General features: G+C 42.8%; 1 protein-coding gene across 4 annotated transcripts in view; it reads right to left on the bottom strand.

Moving 5' to 3' along the window:
- GPD2 (glycerol-3-phosphate dehydrogenase 2) overlaps positions 1-12,811 on the bottom strand; it is a 165,790-nt gene that overhangs the window by 140,542 nt on the left and 12,437 nt on the right. For 2 of the 4 annotated variants that reach the window (XM_032755671.2, XM_032755668.2), the window contains exon 1: positions 6,813-7,143. The exons of 1 other annotated variant lie outside the window; for it this stretch is intronic. The gene's annotated coding sequence lies outside the window, so the exon portion shown is untranslated. Of the gene's footprint in view, positions 1-6,120; positions 6,542-6,812; positions 7,144-12,811 lie in introns of those variants that run through there. One more of the 4 variants, XM_032755667.2, reaches the window with a different exon arrangement.

Consider the following 12,811-nt stretch of genomic DNA (forward strand, 5'->3'; position numbering starts at 1 on the left):
GTAGAGGCAGGGTCTCACATGTTGCCCAGGCTGGTCTCAAACTCCTGGGCTCAAGTGATCCTCCTACCTTGGCCTCCCAAAGTGCTGGGATTACAGGCATGAGTCAACACTTAGCCAATATCCTTTCTTTCATTCAGTTCAAATTAAAGGAAAACAACTTTTGAGAACCTAGTACTCTGAACTGTATTATTTTCATCACTTTTGAAGTACGCTTAGAAGCTTATTTTATGTTTTCTTGAAATCTTGACCAAAGTTTTTCCTAATAAGTTTACCTTGAACATAAAATTTTGTTCCACATATGTATATGGCTATCTAAAGTTTCTACTTGGCCTTGGTGGTCATCAGCAGATACAAGTAGCAAAGTATTCTAAGCATGTCACCCCATTGTCACCAAGTAATACTCAGAGGTTATCTCATTTGACAGTAGCAGCTTCTAGAAATCTTGATTTCAGAAAACAGTCTCTCTGTCATAGCTTGTCAGGTTTGTTGTTCCCACTATATTAAACCCTTTTATAGAAGGATATATGTGGACAATCAAATATGAGATTCCACAGAGGACATATTAGTATTCAAAAAATACAAGGCTTGAAAAATCTAAATCAAACAATCATTGTTCTAAAGTACCCAGATTTTGACAGTATCTCACTGTCAAAAATACAGTACATAAGTAATCTTTCATTTTGCCTGAAAAATTAAAAGATGTCCCCAAATAATGTCTTTAAGTTTTGTCAATACATATGTAAAGAAAAATTATTCCTCTAGTCACAATACTTCTGACACCAAATGTATGGGTTTTCCACACCAAGAAACTATCTAGGGACACCAACTGAATGTTTTACCATTTAACTCAATCTCACACTAACTGCCCAGAGTTTGTGCAGACGCCACAGGGTAAGGGCTCAGTCCTATGAGACTGCCCTCCACTTCAGATGCCAGTCAAAAATAGTGGGCCCCGGGATATCCACACTTCTGTTAGACTTAGCTACAAATCAGGGGTTCCTACAACCCCATCCTTAGATTTGATAATTTGCTATAATGGCTAACAGAACTTTACTTACTTTTTTTTGTTCTTTTTTTTTTTTTTTTTTTGAGACAAGGTCTCACTCTGTCACTCAGGCTGGAGTGTAGTGGCACTAACGCAGCTCACTGCAGCCTTTACCTCCTGGCCCCAAGAGATCCTCTTGCCTCAGCCTCCAGAGTAGCGAGGACTACAAGCATGGACCACCACACCTGGCTAGTTGTTTTTTTGTTTGTTTGTTTGTTTTTTAATTTTTTGTAGAGACGGGGTCTCTCCACATGGCCCAGGCTGATCTCAAACACCTGAGCTCAAGTTATCCTCCTGTCTTGGCCTCCCAAAGTACTGGGCTTACAGGTGTGAGCCACCACAACAGGCCTACTTACATATACCAGTTTATTACAAAAGGTATTAAAAAAGACACAAATCAACAGCCAGATGAAGAAGTACACAGGGCAAGAAATGCGAGAAGGGGTGCCCTCTCTGGGCATGCCTTCCTTCCAGCACTTCCATGTATTCACCAACTCAGAAGCTTTCCAAAATTTAAGGTTTTTATGAAGGCTCCATGATGTGGGCATGATTGATTAAATTATTGTCCACTGGTGACTGACTGGATTTCCAGCCCCTCTCCTCTCCCCATAGGTCTGGAGTGAAGCTGAAATTCGAACCCTCTAATTACGTAGTTGGTTCCTCTGGCACCAGCTCCCATCCCCATCCTGAAGCTATCTAGGCTTCTACCAAGAGTCACCTGTCATCTCAGCAGTGTAGAAAAAGACACTCCTCATTCCAGAGATTCGAAGGGTCTTAAAAGTTCTTTAGTCAGAACTGGGGACAAGTATCTTTCTTACTATATCACAATATGTCACAATACATTTGTACTTGAGAAGAAGAGACATCTATTAACCAATTTTTCCCACTAATTTTGTGAACTAATTGAACCGAAGCAATCATGTTTTTGCTGCATGAATCAGAAATCTGGTTTTGAAAGAACATAAAATTCTCTACTGAAAAATAGGAAATAAGAGCACAGAAATGATATAGAAAGAAATACACAACTCAAAGAACTAGTAAGAGCCTCTAACGAGAGATCAAATCCCAGAACACAAGCCAAAGGGAAAACAAAAACAAACAAACAAACCAACATGGTCACATTCACATCAGGACACAAATTAGAATTCTGGATACATTCTGACCACAATCACTATCTAAACATCCTCAGGTATTCAAACCATCAACATCTCTTCCTTTCTTTTTCTTAAATGTTCCTGAGATCACTCCCTGGTCATATATTACAGGAAGAAGTCTATTCTAAAATTGTTAGAGATTTCCTGACTTGCAGTCACATTGGCCCTTGTCTTTCTCACTTGGAGTTGAGTTTGATCTTCCTCATACATTTCTTTCATGCATCATGTCAACAATTCTAAAACAAAGAAAAGTAAAACACACTTTATTAGTTTCCTCTTCCCCTAACATACCACTTCCAAATTTTCTTCTTATCTCAAAAGTCTTAAGACATGATGGAATTATTTAAGTATTTTGATGAGCAACTAAAACTTACTTAATAATATCTTCTTAGTTTAGTTCCATTCAGTTCTTCTCTATCTCCCAAGTAACAATTTTGAATTTAGCGGGTTGAAAGGGGTCTCAACCCTGATGACTAATAATTTTCTCCTTATACTCCAAGTAAAAAATATATAAAATATATCCCATTGTCAAAACTGAATAGAGTAACTGGCAGGCCATCTGACACTTTTATTTATTTATTTTTATTTTTTATTTTTTTATTTTTATTTTATTTTTTGAGACAGAGTCTCCTTCTGTCACCCAGGCTGGAGTGCAATGGCACAATCTTGACTCACTTCAACCTCTGCCTCCTGGGTTCAAGCAATTCTCCTGCTGGGATTACAGGTGCCCACGATCATGCCCGGCTAATTTTTGTATTTTTAGTAGAGAAAGGGTTTTGCCATGTTGGCCAGGCTGGTCTCCAATTCCTGACCTCAGGTGATCTGCCTGCCTTGGCCTCCCAGCCCAAAGTGTTGGGATTTACAGGTGTGAGCCACTGTGCCTGCCTGGCTCGCTTTTTTTTTTTTTTTTTTTTTTTTTTTTTTTTTTTCTGAGACAGCCTCAAGCAATTCTCATGTTTTGGCCTCCTGAGAAGCTGGGACTACAGGCACGTGCCACCATGCCTCGTTAATTTTTGTATTTTTTGTAAAGATGAGGTTTCCATGTTGTCCAAGCTGGTCTCAAACTCCTGGGCTCAAGCGATCCACCTACCTTGGCCTCCAAAGCAAAGTCCTGGGATTACAGGTGTGATCCATTGCACCTGGCCTATCTGACACATTTTTAAGCAAGTGTGTTAAAGGTGGACAAGAATGAAGAGTTACCATTTTAACGCCAATCCTGAGCTTTAAACTTCAGCCATAGTGACAAGTATTCATTTCTTGCATATGCAAAATTTTACTGAAGATTTCCCATATAATTTTCAACAGAAAGATCATTTTTGAAAGTACACGATTATGTTGGCTTTTTCGTACAATGAAGTACACAATAGCAAACATTCCTAAAACAAAGGTGATCTTTTCCATAGTCTTCAGGAAATGTTAAGTCTCTCTGTTACTGAAGGGGCATTCTCTTCACCAGGAAGCTGTCTCCAACCACTTGAGCCAATATTAACCTTTTCCTTCATAATCACATCAGTTCTGGCCAACATCCTACCACTGGAAAAATGATGGTACAAGGTCTTATGTTGGTCTCCAATTGTTTTCCATCTATGTTTTACCTTGTTAAACAACTGTAAGCTTCTCAAAAGAGGATAACTATTTTTTTATTTAGCACTTATTACACAATATAATGCTGCACAAGAATACAGAAAATTTCATTTAAGAAGACTAGTGTTCATATATTTGATTTCTAGTCCTCTTTCTGAAGTGTTGTTTCTGCACTTAGGATAGCCCCCATGAGTCCAGGTGTTGACAAACAGAAAGAATCAAGCTTTGGAAAACCTAAACAGAAACATCATCACATTCAAAAACTAAAACTGAGAAATTAGATACTGATCTGAAAATTGCTTCCCTTCTCTAATAACCATGGCTACCACTAACTCGCCTCTCCTCTCCCCATCCCAACACACTAAACTAACCGAAAAAAATGTACAGATAATTCATGCACAACATGCAAGAATTCTTTGCCCAAATTTTCAAGCTAACTATATTCTTTGCCCATATTTTCCTACTTGAGTATAAGAAGGAAAAATATAGGATGGAAGCTAGTCTTTTGAAGTCTACTACTTGCCAGGTACATTGCTAGCAATTTTACACACGTCACAGCATTTATTATCCATATTTTGCCAATGAGACAATTGAGGCTGAGTTTTAAAAGATGACCTAAGGCCAAAGTCTTTGGCTCCCCGCTCCGCAACTACCCTCAGCTGGAGTTTGTTCCACAGTTCAGTCGCTCATTGAGAAAACATTTATTGAGGGTGTATTACAAGCTAGTCACCCCTCCAGGCATTGGAGGTCACTCATTGAGAAAACATTTATTGAGGGTGTATTACAAGCTAGTCACCACTCCAGGCATTAGAGTTTTGAAAGTATGCAAGACAGAACAAGCCCTGCTACTCTCATAGAACTTACATGCTAGAGATGAAAGAAAACAACCAAACAGGATAAGTTCAGAGTTATAATAGTTTGCCAACGAGTTATGCACAATAATCATCAAATATTTTAAAATATCTACAATGAGATTAAATAGTTACAAAAAAAACTAAAAGGGGGTGGTAACACTCACTAACAATTGGTAACACTGTGGCCCTTTTGTCAATTCCTGAACCAAGCCATTGAATCTTTGAATGAATCACGAGGGAGATAGAAGGAGGCAGAGCTCTAATGCTGCTTAGAATTTCTTTATAAAATAAAGTGACTCTATAAACTATGAGAATGGACTGTTGCAATGAATCCAGTGTTGGTTCTCAAACCCAAAACCCCGTATTTATCCATTTATTCATTAAGATATTGCTGTATTATTTGACGAGTTGATTTGTAAAAGTCAAGGGAGTGTTGTAATTTGACATAACACCCCTGTGAGAAACAGAGGGGGGTTTCAACATCCACATCACAAGGTTCCCCAGGCTGCACACGGTCTCCATTGGGCAATGGCATCCAGATGTCATGTGGTGGCCAGCAAGAACTGTAGGACTGGGACTAGAGTGGTCAGTAGCTACCAAGAAGTGCCTGGGCCCAGTGTGACAGCTGCCAGCACCCTCCACACGCCAAAAAGAAACTTCACATCTCTTTAAACTTGGAACACATGCAAAATACTAACAGTTTTGTTTTAGCAATAAAGACTCCCTGTCACTTACTAACTTCCTTCCCTCACCTATTTATACAAGTATAAGTTGACTAGCTGCTATTTCTATAGCTGCCTCCTATGATATTTATAATGTGTTGTGTGATTTGGGTTGCCCATGTCACTAACACTTTGCAAGAATTTGTGTTTGTAAATTACTCTGGAACTCTTCTGGGAGTGAATATTCCACTGCACAAGGTGGAAGCCAGACTAGAGACCATCTGCTAAGAGCAGCACTTCATTCACCCAGCTACACCTTCCTGCCAAAGCACTCTTTGCAAATCTATTTTTGCTGGTAGAAGTTACTACATAGGGAGTGGAGGCTGTTTTAAGTTATCAGTGTGCACCTTCCATTTCCTCCTAGGACGGTCACACGCCAGCAGCTGAGTTTCTCAAAGAAGCCTCAGCCCTCCTCCAGACTCGTTCTCACTCTTGCTTCGGAAGGGAGCAACAATCCTTATCAGACTAGCCGCATCTACAAGCTAAAAGTTTGCATGAACTTTCAATGGGGTACCAACCCTCGCCCCAAAAGTCCTGCCACTTTACTATTTTACAAATGCCGCCTCCAAAATATAAACAACAAAACCCTAGAGAAGAGCGAATCCATCTTCTGCTAGTGGGAAGAAATTCTAAATCTTTCCCATTTCCCGCCACCACCTACCGCAAGACTGGAGTCCCAGAACACTCGCCCGGGTCAGAAAGGGACCACTCCCCGCTAGAATCCTAGGGGCGGGGGAAGGGGTCTCCCAGGAAGCACACACCTGAGATAGATCCTCACGCGCGAGGGGCCAGCGGGAAGGAGCACCCAGTTCCTCCAGCCAGGGTGGAGTCGGCCTCCCCCCAGAATCAGAGCCTCGGCCCGGGTGCTCGCAGCGAGGCGGGCTGGGCGGGTGTAACTCGAGCGCCTGGCGGGCCGCGCCCCCGCCTTCCCTCTTCCCGACTTCCTCCTCCCGCTCCCGCGCCTGCTCCCTCCCGGAGGGCTGGCCAGGGCGGCGAGGCCGCCACCGCCTGCCCTGATACCTCGGGCCCAGGCTCCTCCGGCCCAACGGGGAAACGCGGAAGTGCGGGCGGGAACCGGGGCCGGGGTTGGCGCGGGTGTGGGAGGTAAAAGCGCTGCGAACAGCGGGCGGCGAGCGAGGAGGTCTCCGCGGCCCAATGAACGTGACTAGACGGGGACGCGGGTCCTGCCGCCGGGTGGGGTCGCGCAGCGCCTCACGCAAGGGCCCTCGCCCCTGGCTGCAGTTCCTGCTTTGTGCCTCGGCGGTGCCGGACTCCAGACCTCCGCCCCGCCTTGCCAGCGGGCTGGCGGACTGGAAAGCCTGAGCTAGGCCAGGCTGGGGAAGACGCTGGCGGTGTCCGATTTCCTGTGCCCTCGCCCATGCGGGCCGCCCCGGCCATCTGCCTGCGGGAGAGGAGACACTCGTCCGCCGGCACGCTGGCGGGGCTGGCTTACCTGATGACTTCTCGTTGTCCGCCCCGGGATCTGGCTTCTCCTACTCTGTACCTCCCGGCCGGCAGGCTTCCCTAGGCCTACAGACGTGTCCAGGAGGCGGGCGACCCTGCGACCCCGCCGTCAGAGCCCAGAACCCTCGCCCGGCTCCCCCGGCGGGCTCTGGAGGCGCGCCAGGCCTCCTGGCTCCCCGCCTGAATGTCAGCGCAGGGACCCGCAGGGAAGACCAAGCCCAAGCTCCAGGGGGTGGAATGCTGAGCACAGGTTCCCCAGACCCAGCCTCATACAGGTGGGGGGAGGCGGAGAGCCCCGGCGCAGGCTTCCCACTTGCAACCCCCCGCCACCCAAAAAAAAAAAAACGACCCTGCCCACTGAGCATGCCCAGCTCACTTGTTGGAACTACTAGGGCTAGACAAGCCCAAGGGGACCTAAGGAAGGCAGAGTTGGGGCTCAGATGGACCCCACTTCTTTAAGAGCTTTGCTCCGAAGACCCCTGGGTGCTGTACTAATAACCTTTCTATCGTGGTATTGGAAAATATCCAGGAGATGGACGGAAATGCCTTTCCAAAAGAAGGAAGAAAATTAGTGTGAACCAAAAACGCAGTGGTATTTTTTTAAAGTATTAAGTCACTCATTTAATGTCCTTAAATACCGCAGAATTCCTGTAGTTGACCCAGAGGAATGCATATATTTATTAAATCCCCAACTCAGTAACTTCAGGGAACCATGCATAGTCCACAGAGGAGCAATGATTCTCACCCTTGGACACATTAAAATTGGGGGGAGGGGGCGGGAAGGGGTGGAATGCCAGATTTCCATCCCCAAGTCCAATGAATCAGTCTGGACGTGGGATCTACAAGCCTTTGTATTTTAAAACTGGCTCTAAAAGTGTAGTCACCGGAGCCCGCAGCATGAGCATCACCTGAGAACTTGATGGAAACTGTACTCCAGTGACCTGATTCATAGACTCTGGGGCTGGGGCTGAGCTACCCAGATTTAACAAGCCCTTGGGGTAGTTCTGATGCACATTAAAGTTTGAGAACCACGGTTTAAAAGCTCCCCCCAGTTGAATCTAATGAGCAACCAGAAAAAAGAAGTTGTAATTGAGAAAAGAAAAATAGTTCAGAGCATTTGAGCAATGTGAGGTATGCAAAATTTATCAGGCCCAGAGAGACCTCGAGTATGGGACATAAGTTGCACCCCCACACTCATGCTCAGGGGCGATTGTTTAAAGGCATTTTGTTCATGACTGACTACCCAACCATATCTTCATGTTCCTGGAATTCGTGATACGAAGAACAATCTATAGGCAATCAATAGTTTGTTGTTTTTATGTAAATTATTGGTAAACAACTTGGAAACCGCCTCTTCTTTTCCTTTAAAAACTTTCTTGTGGCCAGGCGGGCGCAGTGGCTCGCGCCTGTAATCTCAGCACTTTGGGAGGCTGAGGTGGGCAAATCACAAGGTCAAGAGTTCGAGACCAGCCTAACCAATATGGTGAAACCCTATCTCTACTAAAAATACAAAAATTAGCCGGGCGTGGTGGCGAACGCCTGTAATCCCAACTACTCAGGAAGCTGAGGCAGGAGAATCACTTGAACCCGGGAGGCGGAGGTTACAGTGAGCTGAGATGGCGCCACTGAACTCCAGCCTGGGCGACAGAGCGAGACTCCATCTCAAAAAAAAAAAAAAATTAAATAAATAAAAACTTACTTGTGACTGGGCAACATCATGAGACTGGTTATATTAAGTATGCCTCAGTTTTTTCTTTAGTTTGACAAATCAAACCAATATTTTTATCATTTTTTTTCAAACCCTAATCATTTATCTAGAAATGCAACATGTTACCCAGAAAAGGAATAATCTGGTTGAATTGGGTGCCAGTCCTGGATTTCCTTCCCACCGATTATCCCAGATCAGTTCAGTGCTTGGGAAATGGGACCATCAGTTACTCACTTTTGTACTCTAGTGCCTAGCATAGTGCCTGAATATAACCGATGTTTAAGTGTTTCTTGATTTGAAAAGAATGCTTAGGTGAGCGATCTGGTCTAATCCATACTATGTCAGCTGATTATTTTCCCCACTAGTCCTAGTCACGCTGCTAGCTAATGTAACCGCCCAAGGGGTTCACCTTGCCCGCTGCCTAGACAGAGTCGATTCATCAAGACAAGGGAATTCCAAGAGTAATTCGCGCAAAGCCAGCTGTGCAGGAGACCAGAGTTTTATTATTACTCAAATCAGACTCCGGAGCATTCGTGGAGCAGATTTTTTAAGGACATTTTGGTAGGTTGGGGGAAGCCCCTGAGCCAGGAGTGCTGATTGGTCAGGGATGAAATCACAAGGAGCTGGAGTTGTCTTCTTGCACTAAGTCAGTTCCTGGGTGGAGGGCCACAAGGTCAGAGGAGTCAGTTTATTGATCTAGGTGGTACCAGCTGATCCGTCAAGTGCAAGGTCTGCAAAATATCTCAAGCACTGATCTTAGGAGCAGTTTAGGGAGGGTCAGAATGACTCCTTAACCATAGTTTCTAATCTTTCATGGCTGTTAGTCTTACAAAGGCAATCTAGTCCCCAGGCAAGAGGGAGGTCTGCTTTGGGAAGGGCTGTTACCATCTTTGTTAAAACTATAAGCTGTAAACTAAGTTTTTCCCAAAGTTAGTTCAGCCTACGCCCAGGACTGAAGAAAGACAGTCTGTAGGTTAGAAACAAGTTGGAGTCGGTTAAGTTAGATCTCTTTCACTGTCTAGGTCATAATTTTGCAAAGGCGGCTTCACTAACAAGCCAAGAACTGATATAAGATTCAGTTCTTATATCAATAACACATGACCATCAGCCCCTGGGTCTGATTTGGATACAGGGGGAGGTACAGAATAGGAGGTAGGACATAGTTGGAGATAGAGAAAAGTCAGGAGCACTGGACATGATTCCTCTTGCCAAATTTGGGGCCCAGAACAACCAAAGGACAGCAGAAGGATGTTGGCATCTGGTGGGATTCAGGAAGGACACAGAAGGAAAAAGGTGTGCATGGGAGTGGGGTCAATGGGCACAGACAAGGAAGGAAGCTTCACCTGATCAGCATACAATTTACTCTGAATCTTTTTTTTCAAGACTGTGCACCTCTGCTCTATAGTTCCCACTCTCCCACTCTTCATACACACATCTAATCTCAACTATTGACTTGAATAAAATAAATAGGAAACTGTTGTATAGTAGATAATTTTCTCCAATAAAACATTGCTGACTTGCAATTAGAGCATAAGTTATTTAGAGCATATTTTCAAAGTTGTTAATTCTTAAAAATGCACAGCCCTAAAAAAGAACAAAATCACTTTGTAGCAACATGGATGCAGCTGCAGCATATGGATGCAGCTGCAGGCCGTTACCCTAAGCAAACTAATGTAGGAACAGAAAACCAAGTATCACATGTTCTCACTTGTAAGTGTGAGCTAAATCATGGTTTCACTCAGACATATAGATGGGAATAGGCACTGGGGAATCCAAAAAGAGGGAGGGGGACAGGGGCTGAAAAACTTCCAGCTGGGTACTACATTCAGTATGTGGGTGATGGTATCAGTAGAAGTCCAAACCTCAGCACCACACAATCTACCCTTGAAACAAACCTACACATGTAGCCCCTGAATCTAAAATAAAAATGGAAATTAAAAAAATTTTAATGAACATTAATTTCAAAATGTAGAGGTTTATGATCATTCTTTTAAGATTTTACAGATACTGGCCGGGCACGTTGGCTCACGCCTGTAATCCCAGCACTTTGGGAGGCCAAGGCAGGAGGATCACCTGAGGTCAGGAGTTCAAGACCAGCCGGGCCAACATGGTGAAACCTCATCTCTACTAAAAAATACAAAAATTAGCCGGGTCTGGTGGCACACGCCTATAGTCCCAGCTACTCGGGAGGCTGAGGTGGGAGAATTGCTTGAACCCGGGAGGCAGAGGTTGCAGTGAGCTGAGATTGCACTCCAGCCTGGGCAACAGAGCAAGACTCTATCTCCAAAAAAAAAAAAAAAAAAAAAAAAACAGATTTCACAGACACTTATAAAATAAAACACTATGCCCTATTTATTCCATGAATCTTTTCTAAAGAGAATAAAATATAATAACAAATTTTTCTTTCTAGCCTAATACATAACACTTTAAAGCCTTTTTGACAATTCTTTTTATGAGTATCTAAGTAGCTTTCTGCCTCCCTATCTCTAGCCCTGTGTCTTTCTCCTAATATAACAAGAATTCCACTGAAAGGGTTTGGTTGCTGATTAGACAATGTAACAGAAACACAATTTCCTATATGCCTAAGCATTTTCTTTTCATTATTAAGATACTTTCATGGGGAAGTGGGAGATAATCATTAATTTAGGAATTGCTCTCAATAATTACTATGCTAGCTCCACAGACAATATTAAAAAAAAACAAAACAAAAACCTTCCCTTCTCAACAAACACTTGCTGCTGCTTCCTTTTTGCTTATAGTATTAAAACCAAATCAAACAAATAAAGAGATTTAAAACTAAAAGTGTAGGAAGACTAAGTGGGGGTATGAGAAAGGAAACAATGACCATAACCAAATCTTAAAACATGAAGTAATTATTTCAGCAGAAGGCAATCTAGTGAAGACTAAGGCCTCAGGGAAGTGAGTCTTAAGTGTTTCTCTTCTTCCCCATAAGAATGACTCAGCATTTGGAATGAAACTATGTTTACTGTCTTTCAGATTTTTGGTGTCAAATAACTTTGGTGCCACCTAACTCCTTTCTCCTGTGCCTAAGAAAACTCAAGGACAGTCATGGGTTTTCATCCTCATATGGCCACAAAAATCTGAAACGCTTTCCCTTTTTCACCCATTCCTGTCTTACAGAAGCCTAAGTTGGTCCACCATTCATTTATCTTGTTTTTGTTGTGTTGTCAGACAAATTTAGATTGTCACCTATATCCTAGTGTAACAAAATGAGCAAGAAGTTTTTTCCTTCCCAAACTTGGAGAGTAGGCTACTTGCTACTAAGACATCTTAAACGCAGCTTCTGGGATTGACATTTTCCCACTATGTGGGCACCTTCCAGTGATGAGTCTACCATGTACTTTTAATGACCACCACATGTCTAGAGCCAATTATTTTAGTCCTTACCCACTTCTAGAGAAAAACAAATTTTCCCCATAGCCAGGTAAGTGTTCATTGGTTACCAAAGCTCAAAGTAAAATGTATGGAATACTAGAATTGAACTGGGCTATTAATGTTAACCCCACACTTTCATTTTCTAAAAAACGAAACCAAAGCTCAGCGGTATTACAACAGTAGCTAAACATGAAGCCAAGACTAAAATGAGAAACTCCTTGGTATAGAGAACACTGTGTGAGCTCAAGTCATCTCTTATAAGTTCTTCAGCCATGGTCTGGTTCTCTAGCTTTCCAGAACCTCGGTATCCTTATCAGTGAAGGATGTTAATATCAAACATTCATATGGTGTTTACTTTATCTCAGGCACTAGTCTTAACAAGGTGATGTAATCCTTAATCCTCAGCATAGCTATGTAAGTATTTTGTTTTTCTGGGTTTCTTTTTCTTTTGTTTCATTCCACCAAATGGGGAAATTAAGGTACAAAACTATTAAGTAATATGCTGAAGACACCACACCTACCAGATGGCCAAACTGGGATTGAGTGGGATAATATTTGTAAAATGCCTGGTATATAAGTTGCCAATAGAACTATTACCAATGTCAGTTTTCCTCCCTAAATCCCAAGCATATCCTGCCAAAACACTTTGTTCTGAGCTTTGTATGTTCACATATTTTTTTCATTATATTCTTTAATTTGGGTAAAGTTTAAGTAGTTTATGTGAATTAGAAAGTTATGTTATATATGCATCTAACATAATCGTATCCATTGTTAACAATAGTTGCAAACACGAAGAAGTTAACCAAAAATTAAAGACTACAAGTTTATTACTTACCAATAAACAAAACGAATATAGAGTATCTGAAAGATTAGCAGTGCTGTCC

This window comes from Hylobates moloch, unplaced genomic scaffold (genome assembly GCF_009828535.3).
Source record: "Hylobates moloch isolate HMO894 unplaced genomic scaffold, HMol_V3 SCAFFOLD_1, whole genome shotgun sequence".
Taxonomy (NCBI): domain Eukaryota; kingdom Metazoa; phylum Chordata; class Mammalia; order Primates; family Hylobatidae; genus Hylobates; species Hylobates moloch.